At 41.4% G+C, this 12,068-nt stretch overlaps 1 long non-coding RNA gene across 1 annotated transcript; it reads right to left on the bottom strand.

Annotated features, from left to right (window-relative positions):
• Positions 1-212: 212 nt before the first annotated feature.
• LOC130457561 (uncharacterized) lies at positions 213-11,657 on the bottom strand. The gene is made up of 3 exons (XR_008916872.1): positions 11,433-11,657; positions 10,498-10,779; positions 213-1,375 (listed from the first exon to the last, which is right to left on the bottom strand). It is a non-coding gene; the product is annotated as an uncharacterized LOC130457561 (long non-coding RNA).
• Between the last annotated feature and the right edge of the window lie 411 nt (positions 11,658-12,068).

Raw genomic sequence — 12,068 nt, 5'->3', positions numbered from 1 at the left:
CAATTTATAGAACAAGAGGAATGTTATTCACTGTAAAAAGATAAAGATCTTGAAATACTCAATGGAAAGAATGGATCCATCAACAAACATTTATGAAGTGCCTACTGTGTGCTTGCTGGGAATACAAAAGATAAATTAAAACTTATTCTGTCCTAAAGGAACCTACATTTTAACAATGGAGCAGGAAATAACACACACATCTATAGCATCGAGAGAGAGTACACACACACACACACATTTATTTCAAGCAGAGGTTTGTAACAGGAACTTAATAAATGGTTGTCAAATAAATGAATGAATGAATGAACTAATCTTATTTGAGCCTGAGAGTTGGTATGTGCAAATGATCCGTGTGATGCCCCCATTTCCTGGTGCTAGCAAATCAGAATATGTGTGTGTGTGTGTAAATATATATCTCTGTGTGTGCATGTATGTGTATATATGTATGTGTATGTATGCGTGTATACACATACATCTATGTGCATATAACAGCATGTAGGTCCATACTGGGTGATCCGGGAATGTCCTCTCCCTCTAAAGGATCCCAAGTGTAGGCTTTGTACTCATGGACCAGGTTGAGGCTTGGGGGATCCCAGCCTCTAAAGAGAAAGGCTTCTTTTCTTACTTTTCTCCCTGCGCTCTGGCTCTTTACACTCTTACCCTTCAGAGCCCTGGTGGGAGGAGGGGGGACGACTTGAAGAAAGCTCTGGACTATCCACCTCAAAGTCCAGGTCTCTGAAAGGCCAGGATAGGAATCAGATGATCCCCTGAAGATGCTCATCTCTTATTCCAAAAATAGTACAACAACTGCAGGGAGTCCCCTCTGTGGTGCAGACAGCACCGAGAGACCCAGGAGCTCCTGAACATTCGAACGCATAAGGCTGATGGAAACATCCATCTCAGAATCTTCACTGTTCGGTCACCTGTGCTCAGAAGAAGGAACACAAGGCAGAAAAGACAGCCGTGATGTTGAAATAGTGGCATAAACTCAGTTATCTGAAGCCAAGGATGTGTAGCCACATGGAAGCAGTCATCATAGCTTCCCGGGGAGAGAGGAGGTCCTCTCCTCTGCCTGGCCAGGAATTCCCAGAGAAAGTATTCCACACCATGTTCGAGAGAGGAACAAGAGAGCAAGAGCCAAGGTTGGTTCTCCTCAATGGGCAATTCTCTAATATAGCGTCCCATCATGGGGCCAAAGGGAGGTATTCAGGGACCAAGAAGAGGATTGTTTGGTCAGCTCAAAGCCCTGAAGCTTCAGTGCTGGTCCCTGGAAGTGGCCAGGGGAGCTGGGCTCATCTCCATCCATGCTTCAAGAGGTAGAGCGAGAGTAGGAATAAAGCCATCCCAAGGCATCCTGGGGGTGGAGTTCTAAAACCTAAGGAGATCAAAAGGGCCATTCATAAATTCAATTGAGTTGACAATAACCATCTCTATAATTATTATCCTAGCGTCCAACTTCAACAGGATCACCAAATATCCTGTATAAATGAGCTTCCTCACTTATTTTTATTTGTGGTTTATAATTTTACATATTCATAATTTGGGAATTAACAATTATATAAGGAATTTAGCATTCTTCATCATTCCTCTGTATTTCATTGCTTTGCTGAATTAACATTCATTCTTTCCTCCAACTCACCCAAGTGGATCTGGGGTTGGACTCCCACCTATTCTACTTGTTAGTTATATAAGCTAGGAAAAAATCATTTCCTTTACCTGAGCTCCATTTTCTTTTTATCTATAATATGAAGGAGTTGGACCAAATGACCTATAAACTAGGGAATGAATGAATGAATGAATGAATGAATGAATGAATGAATGAATGAACTAATATTATTTGAGCCTGGAGGGAGAGTTGGTATATGCAAATGATGTGTGTGATGCCCCCATAAGCTGATGTTGGCAAATCAAAAATTTAGTGAATCTGGAAGAAAGGGAGTCAGCAAGTTGACTGGAAGACATGTAATCCAGGACAGAGAGATCCATAACACAATGTTAGTGTTTCTATTTCTTTTGAATTTCTGTTAATGTTTTTCTTTTTCTGGAATATACATGAATGCATGTATATCACACAAAACAGATTTCCAGATTATTCATTTTTAGAAGTGAACAATCTTATAAAACCAAAACCTCAAGTCATATACCCAAATAAATAAGAGATAAATCATATGTTTTCATCTACATTTCTACTCCCACAGTTCTTTCTCTGGAGGTAGAGAGTGTTCTTTGACATAAGTACCTCAGGGATTGTCCTGGATCATTGCATTGCTGCTAGTAGTAGTCCATCACACTTTATTGTTCCACAATATTATGGGTACTGTGTATAATGTTCTCCTGAATTCTGTTTATTTCACTCTGCATCAGTTCATGTAGGTCTTCCCAGCTTTTTCTGAAATTCTCCTGTTATCATTCCTTATAGTGCAAGTGTATTCCACCACCATCATATATCACTTGATGGACATCCCTTTAAGTTCCAAATTTTTGCCACCACAAAAAGCACAGCTATAAATATTTTGTACAAACAGATCCTTTCCCAATTTTTTAATCTCCTTCAGATACAGACCTAGTAGTTGTATTGCTGATCAAAGAGAAAGCAGTCTTTTAAAACCCTTTGGTCATAATTCCAAATTGTCTTCCAGACTGGTTGGATCAATTTACAACTCCACCAGCAATGCATTAGTGTCCCAATTTTGCCACATCCCCTCCAACATTTATTATTTTCCTCTTCTGTCATATTGGCCAACCAATATGAGGGATTTAGAACATTTTTTCATATGATGATTGATAGCTTTGATTTCTTCATCTGAAAAGTGCCTATTCATATCCTTTGACTATTTGTCAACTGGAGAATCTGTTAATGTTTTGTTTCTTTTCAGTCCCTATAGTTGTATGCTTTGGTGATGTTTTAAGTAAAATCTGCCTCGAGTATTTTTTAGTAACAGAATTAATATGAAGGCCAGTTCATCCTTTGCCCATGGTGAAACCCAAAATAATACATAGTGTTATGTATTTATGGATTTCGAATCATCACAATATTGATCATAGTCTCATTGATCTATAGCTAGAAAGGGCCCTGGAGGATATCTAGTCTGTCTCCTCAATCTGAAGCTACAGAGGCCCAGAGAAGAAGTGATTCGCTTGAGGTCACACAGATAATAGGCATCAGAGACAGGATCCAACCAAGATGTTCATACTTCAGAGCTAGCATTCTTTCTACAACACTTCATAATCCAAGGAGTCAAAATTGTGGTTGACCAAAGAGCAATGGAGAGATGGATGATGGGCTTTGGTTGGCTATAACATATTATTTGTGAGTATGTTCATACGAGGAGTATAAAATCAATCATTATTAAAGACATGACTTTAGAAAAATAAGGCAAGATGATAATATTAAAAGAGGGAAACTGAGTGATAATAGAGGTTCAGGATAAGTGTCAGACTATTATTCATTTTAACCTGAGTTTTCTTCAAAGTGGGCTGAAATCTATGTCAAGATTCAAAGTACTCTTTGGATCTGCATTTATTCAAACCCATAGTTCATAACCTTCCACAAATACTTCCCATATAGTCAATTTTTTTAAAAGAACAGCAAAGTAAACAAGAATAATCACCCAAATACATAAGGGCACACTGCTACAGGTTCATAAGCATATCATATGATAGATTCTACCTTATCAAAATAGGGATCCCTGGACCAAATAATGCATTGCTCCTGACAATTACCAGGGCAAAATTGGTATATATCTCTTACCATCTGTACTTCGGCTAAGAATATTATATCAATTGAATTTACAGGGTTACTGACGCTCCACTTGCCAACAGAACCAATAGTAACTGTTCATCAATTTAGAAGGAAAGGCATCATGCATAACCTGGGCAATTCATATGCCTAGAACTGCATACCACCTGACAAACCCACTTGTGTCCAAAAACACCATTTACTACTTCCAACTAAAGCTGCTGATGTCTTCCCCTGGGCTGCTTTCTGTGCTAAACCATCTGCTGTTCATCCCTAAACTCCTCCTTCACCTGCTACTTCTTGGTTAACTTACAGCCACTAGTAAGCCTTCTTATCATAAGAGAATGGTCATTGTTCTTTTGTAAGAGAGCACATAACTTTAGGGATGCTTAGCTCTTTTGTGAGTCAGACCCATAGCACAGCCTGGGTGATTCTGTCCTTTTTTAAAATTCACTTTGTTTTTTCCCTTATTGGAAAGTCCCCAAATCCCATCTAAACTTCAAGCTGATTTGACCAAATTCCTTTCAACTGCCATAATATTAATGACAACTAGTAGCATGAATCCAAAGACTATTACCTTGGAATTTCATGTAGCACAACTGAAGGACATGGGCTAGAGCTGGAATTCTTAGTCCTACATTACTGTAGCTATGCTCAAATCACTGTTCCTTTTTCATGGAACATTAAGAGACCCAGGAGAAATCTTCAGTACATTGGATAGCCCTTCAGTGGGGGATTTATGGGAGAACAAACAAGAATTGTATAGGACAGATGTCATGCACTGACAGAGGGAATACCGCATAGGGGTGAACACAGATCTTTTGAAAACACTGAAATATTGTCACCCTACTTTCTGAGATTTATATGAAAAAACATTTCTATTCTATCTTGTCAAAATAGGGAGCCCTGAACCAAAGTATGCATTGCTCCTGACAAGTACTAGGGCAAAATTTGTACATATTTCTTACCATCTGTGCTTCAGCTAAGAATATTATCCCGATTGAATTTGTGGGGTTACTGACACCACACTCCCTAACAGAACTAACAGTGATTGTTCAGCGATTTAAATTTCACAGAGAGAATCAAAAGCCTAGTGAGGGCACTGCCGCCTACATTGCAGAGTTGAGCCATCTGTCTCACCATTACAATTTTAGGGATTTTGTATTTGACATGTCATGGGATCGCCTTGCACAATGACTTCAGAATGAAGTCACTGATCCATCAATTCCTCTAGAACAAGCAAAATTTAATATTTATGCTGTCCCAAGATGGAGCTTTTAGGTTACCACATGTCACAAAAATTAAAGCAGCATCTTCTAAGATGAATGTTGTCCATGGAGCTCCTGTCAACAGAGTCATCAAAACCCTGGAAACGCATGCTCACTCAGGTCTACAGATCAGGTCAGACAGACAAATGCCTCTTCAGGTTTTTGACAAGTCCTGCCAATGATCTGCTTACAAATTCAGACATGCAGACTACAGATTCTGCATGGAAGGGCCACCTTGAGAGAAGAAGCCATTTTTAATCCATCGGAAGGAAGCTTAAAAATTGTCATAGTAATGCACATTATTCACAGGACAGTAAAGCCCTTATTACATTATCTTCAGTGCACTGATGGCAAGACACCTCAGGATTCTGAAATATCTATAATGCTAGTTACAAAGGGTTGAGAGTTCGAGACCACAGTCTCACCCTAGTGCTACCCCACTCTATCCTCCAACTCTTTTTTTTTAATTTGGAAAATGTTATTTAATTAATTAATTTAGAGTATTTTTCCATGGTTATAAGGTTCATGTTCTTTCCCTCCCTTCCCCACAACCCCCCTCCCATAGCCAACACACAATTCCTCTGGGTTTTACGTGTGTCACTGATCAAGACCTATTTCCATATTATTGATATTTGCACTAGAGTGATTGTTTGGAATCTACATCCCCAGTCACATCCCCATCAACCCATGTGATCAAGCAGTTGTTTCTCTTCTCTTCTACCCTCCATTTCTGACCTGGTTCTCTAGTTTCTAACCTGGGGCTAGGACTGCTGAAAGTTCATCATATCTAACCAGACCCAAACCTACCATACTGCATTCCAGACATCTGGCCATGCCACCTTGTATGTGTCATTCCCTCAATCTCATCCTTTTCTATTTCTTGCTCTGGAAATAATTAAATCAAGATCACTATTCCTGAGAAGAGAAAGTCAGTGAATTGCCCTATGACTCCATTCACTGTCCCTACGACTCCCCTAACCACAGCACCCTTCCTAGGTACCATTGTCCTATGGACATTGTTTTCTCCTATAAGAATAAGTTCCTTGGGGGCAGCTGGGTAGCTCAGTGAATTGAGAGTCAGGCCTAGAGATGGGAGGTCCTAGGTTCAAATCTGGCCTCAGACACTTCCCAGCTGTGTGACCCTGGGCAAGTCACTTAACCCCCATTGTCTAGCCCTTACCACTCTTCTGCCTTGGAGCCAATACACAGTATTGACTCCAAGATGGAAGGTAAGGGTTTTATTCAAAAAAAAGGGGGGGGGGGGCAGCTGGGTAGCTCAGTGGATTGAGAACCAGGCCTAGAGATGGGAGGTCCTAGTTTCAAATCCGGCCCTGGGCAAGTCACTTGACCCCCATTGCCTAGCCCTTACCACTCTTCTGCCTTGGAGCCAATACACAGTATTGACTCCAAGACAGAAGGTAAGGGTTAAAAAAAAAAAAAGAATAAGTTCCTTGAGGGTGAGAATTGTCTTAAGCTTTATGTATTTTTATTAAGTTTATTTATTTATTCATAACACATTGATATTAAATATCAATTTAATTTTAATTATTTAGTTAATTTAAATGTTTGATTTATTTTAATAATTTAATTTCAATATTAAATTAAAACATTATACATTTACTTCTTTATTTAGCTTAATAATTTTTTTTCATTCATTTCATTTACTCATTTATTTTGTTCTTCCATTTTTTTTCAGTCGTGTCCAACTCTTTATAATCCATTTAGGGTTTCTTCTGCAAAGTACTGGAGTGATTCGCCATTTCCTTCTTCAGCTCATTTTATAGAGGAGAAACTAAGGGCAAACACGGTGACGTGACTTGCACACAACTAGGAAGAGTCTGAGGCCACATCTGAACCCTGGACCTCCCATCTCCAGCCTGACTCTCAATCCACTGAGCTGCCTAGCTGCTGCTCTCCCACCCCACCACCCCAAAGTGTCTTCTGAAGAACTAGGAGTTTACTGTGGGGAGAAATAGTCAGTCTGTCTGCATGCAACCATTACAGTGATTCATCTGAAAACTAGAAATGTCCCTTTTGCTCTGAAGACAAAATGGGGTGACGCTGAGCGTTCGTCACACAAATTGTTTTTGAACCGATCACATACACTCCAGGTGGGGACAAAAGTGCTGGGACAGTTTTTATATGAAGAGCCCAAAGACAGGTTAAAAAGGGGCACCATTTCCTTTGGTCTGACAACATTGGAAGTTATGTTTGATTCTGAGCACACCTTTTATTAAGAACATTAATAAACTGGAGCATACCCGAGGAAAGCAACTAGTATGCTAAGGAGATCGGCATACAGGGATCTGTGGAGAACAGCAGACCTCTGCAATGTAAATGAAAATTAATCCAAGTCTTAATGTTATGCCAAATGCATCAGGCCTCTAACTTAATGCTATTAATCTTTGATCAAAGGTAAACTAGGTGCTGTTGCCACTATAAACTATAAGATATGAGAAAATATCATTCAAAAAAGGGGGAGGAAAGGACCAAAAATATTTATTGCATCACTTTTTATGGTAGCAAAGAATTGGAAGTTATGGGGTTGTCCATCAATTGGGGAATGGCTGAGCAAGTTGTGGTAGATGATTAGGATGGAATCCTATTGTACTGTATCAAGGAAAGGTAGCAATTGCAAATGATTGGCAGGACTAAGAATCTCATGAGCCTACTGGGGCAAGTTTCCAAGCAGCTGAGGAGGGTTTTTATTTGGGGGGGGGGGGCGGTGAACCTTGAACCAGTAGGCTCATGAGATTCTTAGTCCTGCCAATCATTTGCAATTGCTACCTTTCCTTGATACGGCTATAAGAAAGGATGAGCAGATGATTTTGAGCTGGAAAGACTTACATGAACTGATGCAAAGTGAAGTGAGCAGAGCCAGAAGAACATCATCCACAATAATTGCAATATCTTTTGATGAACAACTGTAAATGGTCTATGATTCTCAACAATACAGAAATCTAATGCAATCCCAGAGACTCACAATGAAAACTTCCATCTGTCTTCACAGAAAGGACTGATGGAATCTGATTGCAGACAAGAACATACTATATTTCTGTTCCTTCCTTCCTTTCTTTCTCTTTCTTCCTTCCTTTTCTTCTCTTTCTTCTTTTCATCCTCCTCTTTCTTTTCCTCCTCCTCTTCTTCTTCCTCTTCCTCCTCTTCCTCCCCTTCTTCTTCTTTCTTCTTCCTCCTCCTCCTTCTCCTCTTCCTCCTCCTTCTCCTTCTCTTCCTCTTCCTCCTCTTCCTCCCCCTCTTCTTCTTCTTCTTCTTCTCTTCTTCTTCTTCTTCTTCTTCTTCTTCTTCTTCTTCTTCTTCTTCTTCTTCTTCTTCTTCTTCTTCTTCTTCTTCTTCTTCTTCTTCTTCTTCTTCTTCTTCTTCTTCTTCTTCTTCTCCTCCTCCTCCTCCTCCTCTTCTTCTTCCTCCTCTTCCTCCTCCTCCTCCTCCTCTTCTTCTTCCTCCTCCTCCTCCTCCTCCTCCTCCTCCTCCTCCTCCTCCTCCTTCTTCTTCTTCTTCTTCTTCTTCTTCTTCTTCTTCTTCTTCTTCTTCTTCTTCTTCTTCTTCTTCTTCTTCTTCTTCTTCTCTTCTTCTTCTTCTTCTTCTTCTTCTTCTTCTTCTTCTTCTTCTTCTTCTTCTTCTTCTTCTTCTCTTCTTCTTCTTCTTCCTTCTTCTTCTTCTCCTCCTCCTCCTCCCTCCTCCTCCTCCTCCTCCTCCTCCTCCTCCTCCTCCTCCTCCTCCTCCTCCTCCTCCTCCTCCTCCTCCTCCTCCTCCTCCTCCTCCTCCTCCTCCTCCTCCTTCTTCTTCTTCTTCTTCTTCTTCTTCTTCTTCTTCTTCTTCTTCTTCTTCTTCTTCTTCTTCTTCTTCTTCTTCTTCTTCTTCTTCCTTCTCCTTCTCTTCTTCTTCTTCTTCTCCTTCTTCTTCTTCTTTTTCTTCTCTCTTCCATAAATGATTACTATGAGGAAATGTTTTACTTGATTTTGATTTCACATATAAAATCTCTATTACATTGCTTACCATCTTGGGGAGTAGGACGGCTAGGAGGGAGTGGAGGTGGGAGGGTGGGTAGGGAAGAGGGAGAAAATTTGGAACTCAATGTTTATCAAAAAAAATGTTAATGAATGTTAAACATTGTTTTTATGTGTAATTGGGGAAAATAAAACATTATTTTTAAAAGATATTGACCAGTCAATAGGTATTTATTAAGCATTTAACCATGTCCTGAGTATTGTGCTAGGTACTAGGGATAAATGTACAAAGAAGGCAAACAACACTCTCTACTCAAAAGTGATCAAACATATTTAACCCATATCAAATTGCTGACCATCTCAGGGAGGAAGGTGGGGAGAAGGAGAGGGAGAGAATTGGGAACTCAAAATTTAAAAGCATGTGTTAAAAATGTTTTTACAGGTAATTGGGGAAAATCAAAGGATTATTTTTAAAAAAGATATATGCAGCACAAATATAAAAAGAATAAATGTATATCTCTAAAGTAGTAAAATACAAGGGAGTTTGGGAGGGAGGGCATCGGTAGATAGGAAGATGAGGAAAGTCTTCATGCAAAAGATAGTGCTAGAAGCAACCCTCTAAAAGGAAGAGAAGGATTTAAGGATGCTGAGGGGTGGAGAGAGTGCATTCCAGGGATGGGAGATCCTACAGGAGATAGTTGTTTCATTTAAGGAACAGAGAGAAGTCCATTTTGACAGGATCTCAGAGTTGGAGACAGGAAGTAATGTCCAAAGAAACTGGAAAGATAGTTGGGATCTGGTTATCTAGGATTTTCAAAGCTAAATAGAGGAATTTCTATGTTATCCTCAAAGGCAATAAGAAGTCACTGGAGTGGACTTAACATTCTCAAGTTGGCTAGTTCTCACAAATTACTGTGGTTCACATCTTTGTTAGTCCATAATACCTTCATCTCATTTATCTCATCACAGAGTCCTTGAAGCTGTGGGGTACCTCCTGCCATCACCTGGTGTCAAAAGTAATTATGGCTTGTCTAACAGGAACCTGAAGTTGGATTCAGGAAATTCTCAACTCAGATCCTCCCTTACTTACTGGTTAAGTGACCCTGAGCAGATCTTGACTTCCTGGGCTTATCTGAAAAATGAAGGGGTTGAGTATGTGACAACCTCTAAGGCCACACCTATGATCACAAATGTATTTTTTTACTTGTTTTCCCTTTCTGTTACATATTCATTTTGCTAACCTAGGACAGGGTATAGATTTCTCTTTTTTTTTTTCCAGTTTGGAATTGAGGTAGATGACAAAGAGAAGGAAAATAAGTACCTGTTATTTTCTAATTGGAAAATAAATAAAATAATATGTTGGGGGTGGAGAGAGGTGCAATAATGTCGAGCTGAGACTTTCCCTGCTTCTATCAGAAGAGACAGCGCTAAGCTAGGAAGGCAACACTGACATTTGGCAAAAGAAAAAAAGAAACCAAAAGGGCGGGGAGTGTTATTAAGTATGTGGCCAGATCTTCCAACTTACCTGTTTCCAATTGATACCCATGCTGGGAAAGAGCTCCTGCTCTATATCTGGCTCACTTAGCTTCTGGTCCAGACTCCTCCCTCTCTATGCAGGGCAACCCATATTCCCAGCCCATAGAGATCCATCCACCCCTTCTGTGACTTTGGCAAGCCAGCGAGAAAGTCTTTGAGAGTCAACGGATAACAGCCCTGGCAGAATTGCATTTCCAGCCAATTTGTCATGAAGTGGTTGTGTTTTGCTGTTTCTCCTCGTCAGCAGCAGCTAACTTGAGCAGCCGGATCCCTGCGTGACAAATGGAGGTGTTAGGACAGAAGAGGGACCATCTGGCGTGGATGAAAAAGGTCCGAGGAGCAATGGAGAGAAAGGCTGGAGGGGGAGGAGCGGGTGGCCCAGGATCATAGGATCCTGGGAGACCACATGGGCCAGGGACGTCCCATTGATAACACGCTCTCCAAGGTTTGCAAGGCCCTTCACACACATTGTATCATCTGATCCTCACAACGCTACTGTGAGACAAGGACTAGAATTATCCATTTTACAGAAGAAGCAACTGTAGCGAAGAGAGTGACTCATTTTACAACTGAGAAAACTGAATGCCAGCAGGGTCAGATGACTTATCCAAGGTCCTAATGGATGAGAGATATCAGAGGAGGAAATTAATTCCAGGTTTTCTGCTTCTTTCCCATCCATTAAATGTCTCCGGGCAGAGAGGGGGGCAGAGGAAAAGGCGATGGTTTAGGACCAGTATGGAGAGGATGAACAAAGCTGTCCTAAGGGCCCCAGCCTGAGTGGTGGCTCCTCTCCTCCTTGCCTCAGTCTCCTCACAATGGCGCCTCTGCCAGCACCAGCCAGCTCTCTAACAAGGCTCAAAGCCTTTCCATTCCAGTGGGGGAATCAGGCTCCCACAGAGGAACCCCCGTGTCTGGGTGACTTACGTTCTCGCTGAGGTGTAAATGATCTCACTGCTTTTCCAGAGAGCAGTTTGGTGGCGGCGGCAGGAGAAGGCAGGCGAGGGGCCCCGCGCACCCTCACGTGGTGCCTTGGAGGAGGCCAAAGGGCTCTGGAAGGCAGCCAAGCCCAGCTTCCCGGACCTCATGCTTTCACGCTGGCTCGGCCCGGCCCCTCTGGGTACCACGGGCCATTAAGCAGGAGTGTCAGGAGCCTCTAAGGGACCCCCGCCAAGAAGAAGCAGAATTCACCCGCAGAGAAGGTGCAAAGTCTTTGAACTATTAGATCATCCAGTGTGATGGGGAGGGGGGCAAACAGTACATTTGGGGTGGGAAGAGGAGCCAGAGAAGCGAAAAGTCAAGAAGGAGCCCCTGTAGACGGTGCTGCTTCAGGGAGAACAGGTAGTCCAAGAAGTGAAGCTGAGGAGAGGCTGGGGGTCCCTGCAAAGGCTTGGAGTCTGGAGACAAAAGGTTGAGAAAGGAACAGCAAGAAGGCCAACTTGATATGTTGATATAAGCTTTTATGGTGTGAACTTAAAGGGGGTAAGAGGGTCCCCTCCAATGGGTGGCCCCAAATTCCACTATTAGAGATTTATTCCTTTGGATTTAAATTGCCCTTTCAGG

This window comes from Monodelphis domestica, chromosome 2, assembly GCF_027887165.1.
Source record: "Monodelphis domestica isolate mMonDom1 chromosome 2, mMonDom1.pri, whole genome shotgun sequence".
NCBI classification, from domain to species: Eukaryota; Metazoa; Chordata; class Mammalia; order Didelphimorphia; family Didelphidae; genus Monodelphis; species Monodelphis domestica.
Note: the sequence above shows the minus strand (reverse complement) of the source record. Positions and strands in the feature narration are given on the sequence as shown.